This window comes from Sciurus carolinensis, chromosome 16 (genome assembly GCF_902686445.1).
Source record: "Sciurus carolinensis chromosome 16, mSciCar1.2, whole genome shotgun sequence".
Classification (NCBI taxonomy): domain Eukaryota; kingdom Metazoa; phylum Chordata; class Mammalia; order Rodentia; family Sciuridae; genus Sciurus; species Sciurus carolinensis.
Window position 1 is genome coordinate 47,461,122 of NC_062228.1, and position 5,895 is coordinate 47,467,016.

The window sequence follows — 5,895 nt, forward strand, 5'->3', positions numbered from 1 at the left end:
AAGGTAAGATTGGAACTAGGATGAATGGGTTTGCATGTTACTCAGTGGTTTAATAGAAGACCTAGAAAGTAGAGTTTCTTTATTTAAAACACTGTAATAAAAACCTAAGTTTCTAAAGTCTTACTATTGAAATTAAAATGAGAAAACCAGGAAACTAATACTTGAAGTCGATCTGTCTAATTGAATTCTCTCCACAAAGATGCTGCTTGTGTCATTATTTAATGACAGGATAATTACAAATGTATGACCAACTAATCTGTTGGTAAACAATGCTAGAAATGATGAGAAATTAGATCTTGCATTCTATTACCAGGGCATGCTAAAACAGCAAATTAAAACTGTTTTATTATATTGCCATTTCATTTTTCATATGTTAAATAATTTTTTTTATAGTAAGCAGTTAGAAGTTTTCAGTCGTATTTTCTAACTAGGAAAAAAAAAATACCCGCAGTGTCTGGAAATGGAGACAACTGTTACATTATTTTAAAATATAATGTAAATCCACCTTGTTTTTAAAGCTATGGCAAGCTAACCCTACCATGTAAGCACATGTATTGCCACTGTCGGGAAGGACCCTAATATTTTATGATTCTTTGTAGTTTTGAAATAACATGTGGATATTTAGATGTGGAACCAAAATTTCCCCAGCCATCACCTATTTCATCCCATTCTTCCTCATCCACGTGTGCAAGCACCCACCATGAATTTGTCTAACTTTTGCTAATTTTATACATTTACATATATACCCGTATTCCTAACTTAGTATACAACACTAATGTTGTTTTTTATTCAAATTAAATACATCATTATATTATGTACATCATCTTCTCCTTGATTTATTTTTGTTCAAGATCATGGTTTTAAGACCTTCCTCTATTAATGTAGATGTAATTTGTTACAGCAAATTGTTCCCATGTAAGAAATTTTATTCATCCTTAATGACTGCATTTAATGATAGGCATTTCTGGCTTCAAGAAATCATACTGCAGCCAGTCTGGGTGGAGCAGACGTGTAATCCTAGTGACTTGGGTGGGCTGAGGCAGGAGGACTGTGAGTTCAAAGCCATCCTCAGCAAAAGTGAGGTGCTAAGCAACTCAGTGAGACCCTGTCTCTAAGTAAAATTCATGACATTTTTAAAATTGTACCTCAAATTAACCTATCTTTTGTGTTTTTTGTTTTGTTTTGTTTTGTTTTTTTAATGAACAGTGAAGCCAGGAGTGGGGCTCAGGCCTGTAATCCCTGCTACTAGGGCAGCTGAGGCAGGAGGATGGCAAGTTCAAGCAGGCCTCAGCAACTTGGCCAGACCCTAAGCAACTTAATGAAACTCTGTATCAAAATAAAAACTAAAAAGGACTGGAGATGTAGCTCAGTGGTACAGAAAACAAATAGTAAGGTGGTGGATTTAAACCTACATCATTTAGTAATTCAGTGAATATACAGAGAAGAGTATGTGCCTATACTTGGATTTTTTAAAATTGTTGGCAGACACAATAGCTTTATTTTATTTTTTATATGGTGCTGAGGATCAAACCTGGAGCCTCATGCATGCCAGGTGAGTGCACTACCACTGAGCCACAACCCCAGCCCTACTTGGACAAAAGCAGCATCTTGTGACAATAACTTATTCTGAAATCTTATTTCTTGCTTTAAAAGGCACATTCCTTTTGCATTCTAATCCATATATACGCCTATTTTAACATAAATTCAGTTCATGATGTTTATCAGATAACCGTTTTTTTAATGTGCTGACCAGCAGGGAATCCAGCAGGACTCTCACCTAAGAGGGGGGGCGTCTTTGCCTACCAAACTCCCACTCTGGTCTGTTCTTACCCACACATGGCACTTAATTCTTTTCAGCATCCCTCCATCTGTCAATCAGGCACATAGAGTGACCAGCCACCACGTGACACTGGGACAGCTCTGAGTGACTAGGAGCAGTCTCTGCCTCCAGGGGGCATAGCACAGGGAGACCTGCGTTGGCCAGCAGCTCCAGGGGTTCATGTCAGGTAGCAAGCCAGGGGTGTGAACAGCTTCCCAGGGAACAGAACCAACCGGGGTTTCAATGAGCTGAGGAAGTTTCTCCCACCCCGGGCAGACGTCGAATGAGGAGAGTGAGGCCGTCTCTGCTCCTGGAAACTGTTTTTCCCCAGAACTTTCCCACCTCCACAGGGCACAGGCCCTCTTCCCATGGAGTTCCTACAAGTACCCCACGTGCCCACAGGGGTCCTGGCCTAGCAACCAGACCTGGCACTTTGGAGCTCTCCTGGGTTTTGGGGACACCCCAGACAGCTGCCGCTGGGGAGACAATCCCTGCTCTGGCAACCTGGCCCCAGGGGTGCATCTGTCCTTCTTACAGCAGTGTTCTGGGGTAAGTACCATCATGCCTGGTGTACAGCCAAGGAAAAGAGCATTTAGAGAGTGAGAGACTTCCCTGGTAGGGGTGGAGTCAAGACCCAGCAGGCCTGTTGGTGGCTCCAGCCTATGGCCTCTCTCCACACCACACTGCCTGATGGCCAGAGACCCTCCATTCTGCTGGCTTCCTGGTAGTTTTGTCTCTATTCAGAGTGTGTTCTGATCGTATGGTGCATTGTATCTGATTTCTGACGTCCTGTCTCCTCTCCGCTAGACTGTAAGCCCAGGAGGGCAGCCAGGGCTTCCTGTACCATTTACTGGCTGTGCCCGTCCACAGTGGGTACTGCAAGGGCACCCTGATTGGATGACCCAGTTGGTGCTGTTTTTGTTTTCCAGTCCAGGGTTCAGGTGCTGATTCCTGAGCATCTGTGCTGTGGTGTGGGCGGACCTGGCCTGTGGGCCGCTCCTTGTCACCCTGTGCACACCTAGTGCTCTCCCAGATGGATGCAGCCTGTGCAGAAGAGAACCTAGCGCGCCACTGTCGTTGGCTTCATCAGAGAATGATGGCAATTTTCTCAAGCAGAGATAGAAGGACAGATGGGAGTCATTTAGACAGATAGACTTGGTGGACACCGTGCCCAGGAGGAGGGTCACTTCCTTACTCAGCTTCCTGACAGCTGGCTGGGAAAGGCAATCTTATTGATTCTCCTGCTCATATTTATGGAGACTTGCCACCCATGCTGCACTGAGCTGTTCCAGAGACCTTCAGGACCCAGGGCTCCAGCCCTCTTGAGTCTGTTGTGGGTTTGTCTCATCAAGGTTCTTTGCTTCAGGCCTCCACAGCATAGGAAAAGCCAGGGAGCCGAGTCGCACTCATGAATATTTCACGCCACACCTGCTTTCTATCAAATCATCCGTGTTTCCTCTTCTACAAAAATCTGTATGCTAGTACTTTTCTTTTTCAGAGTTTTTCTTCCCGCAAGGGGGATAAGGAGAACTGGGCAAAAGAAGTAGCAGATTCAGGGATTTGTGAGGGAGTGAGGCCCTGAGCAGAGCCAGCCATCAGCGCACATGACTCAGTAAGACAAGCCACTCTGCAAAAGTGGGCAAATAGCACCCTAGGCCCCCTGTGCCTCATGGAGGCCAGCAAGCCACACTGCTGCCAGTGAGACCCTGCACACCAGCCGAAGTGCACAGACACACAACTCCACTCTGGGAAAGCAGCAGCAAGCACTCCTACCCAAATCACCAGCGCCTCTGAGTGTGGTGTGGAGATAACGATATCCTTCTAAAGTGTGCGTGCATGTGTGTGTGTGCGCTCCCACATGTGCATGTGCACACAGTGCCGAGTGTAGAGTTGTTTTGCATTATTACAAAGTTACAAGGCAGGAGCCGAAGCCAGTGGTGGAAGTAGCCGGCCAGAGCGGGCGGGCGGCAAGGCAAGGCTCGGGAGCCGCACAAGGCCCTACGTGGCCGCCTCAGCATGTGGGACTTCGACAAGCTGGAGCAGCAGCTCAATGAGAATAAACAAGAAGGGGACAAGGAGAACTGCCCTCTGAAGTGCAACCACGACCGCTCCCCAAGTCGGGACCACAAATGCAGAAGCTGAGCCGGGACCGGCCCAACCCGCACCTGCCGCAGTGCCTCTTGGGACAGGAGACGACGAAGCAAACCTTTGACCAGAGGTACTATAGAGGAGCACGGTGGATTGATTCATTCCCCTGCAATGAGAAGAAGGAGGAGGTTCGTAAATACTGGGAGGTACAACCACTTGGCTTTGAGCACATCACCCCAATGCAGTACAAGGCTGTGCAAGCTGTGGGTCTGATTCCAGCTACCGCCCTTCTCCCCACCATGACCCCTGATGGTCTGGCTGTGACCCCAACACCAATGCCTATGGTTGGGAGCCAGATGAACAGACAAGCCCAGCGCCTCTACATGGGCAACATCCCCCTTGGCATCACTGAGGAGGCCATGATGGATTTCTTCAATGCCCAGATGCACCTGGGGTGCTAACCCAGGCCCCTGGCAACCGGGTCTTGGCTTTGCAGATTAACCACGACAAGAATTTTGCCGTTTTGGCATTTTGCTCAGTGGATGAGACCACCCAGGCCTTGGCCTTTGATGGCATCATCTTCCAGGACCAGTCACTGAAGATCCACAGGCCTCATGACTACCAGCCACTGCCTGGCATGACAGAGAATCCCTCTGTCTATGTGCCTGGAGTTGTGTCCACTGTGCTCCTGACTCTGCCCACAGGCTATTCATTGGGGCCTTGCCTAACCACCTGAATGATGACCAGGTAAAAGAGCTATTGACATCGTTTGGGCCTCTTCAGGCCTTCAACCTGGTCAAGGACAGTGCCACAGGTCTCTCTAAGGGCTATGCCTTCTGTGAGTACGTGGACATTAATGTCACAGATCAGGCCATTGCTGGGCTGAATGGGATGCAGCTGGGGGATAAAAAGCTGCTCATCCAGAGGGCGAGCGTGGGAGCCAGGAATGACACACTGAGCACCATCGATCAGACCCAGTGACACTGCAGGTGCCGGGCCTGATGAGCGCACAGGTGCAGATGGGTGGCCACCCTACTGAGGTCCTGTGCCTCATGACAACGGTGCTGCCAGAGGAGCTGCTGGATGATGGGGAGTATGAGGAGATGGTGGAGGATGTGCGGGATGAGTGCAGCAAGTACGGTCTGGTCAAGTCCATCGAGGTCCCCGGCCTGTGGATGGCATCGAGGGCCCCAGCTGCGGAAAGATCTTTGTGGAGTTCACCTCTGCATTTGACTGCCAGAAAGCCAGGCAGGGCCTGATGGGTTGCAAATTCCCCAACAGAGTGGTTGTCAACAAATATTGTGACCCCGACTCTTACTACCGCTGGGACTTCTGGTAGAGGTGGCCTGGGGAGGGTGGAGGCAGGGCTAGCTGGAGGCTTCTCTCCCCACCTGTCCCCCGCTTTCCTCCCTCTGAAGATGATGGGCAGAGGAGTGACAGCCGAATGATAGCCTGACAGCCGGCAGCACTGGAATGGCAGCAATTAAGGGTGGGGGGTGGGGGGTTGGGAGGTTAGGACAGGGCAGGGACTGGGGAAGTGCACACAGGCCCACACAGACACGCACCCACACAGACCCAGAGGGCAGGGGTTGGGATGGGGACAGGTGCACAGCAGGGCAGGTAGGACCCCCACAGCCCCTCCCAAAACAGACTTTTCTCCCTTACACCCCTTTTCTCCTCCCCTTCCCCATGGTAGGAACATAGTGTGCTTATATTTTATGGCCAAACTATTTTGAATTTTGTTGTCCGACCCTCCGTGCCCTGCCCTCTCCCCTTTCAGGACCACAGCTCCTGTCCTCTGGTCCTCCCGGTTCCCTGCCCTGGTTTCCCTGGTTTCTTAAGTAGTTGCTTCTCTTTGGCCTTTCCCGACTCGCTCCGACCCCCTCCCCAAGTCCCGTGGCCCCTGGCCCTCGCCTTCTCTCTGTGACTGTTTCATATTTGCTAAGATGAATTTGCTCATTAAACATTTGGTTGTATTTTAAAAAAAA

The 5,895-nt window shown here is 49.3% G+C and overlaps 1 pseudogene; it reads left to right on the top strand.

The window, feature by feature from the left end:
• The first annotated feature begins 3,835 nt into the window (after nucleotides 1–3,835).
• LOC124967192 (splicing factor U2AF 65 kDa subunit-like) lies at nucleotides 3,836–5,246 on the top strand (annotated as a pseudogene).
• The last annotated feature ends 649 nt before the right edge of the window (nucleotides 5,247–5,895 follow it).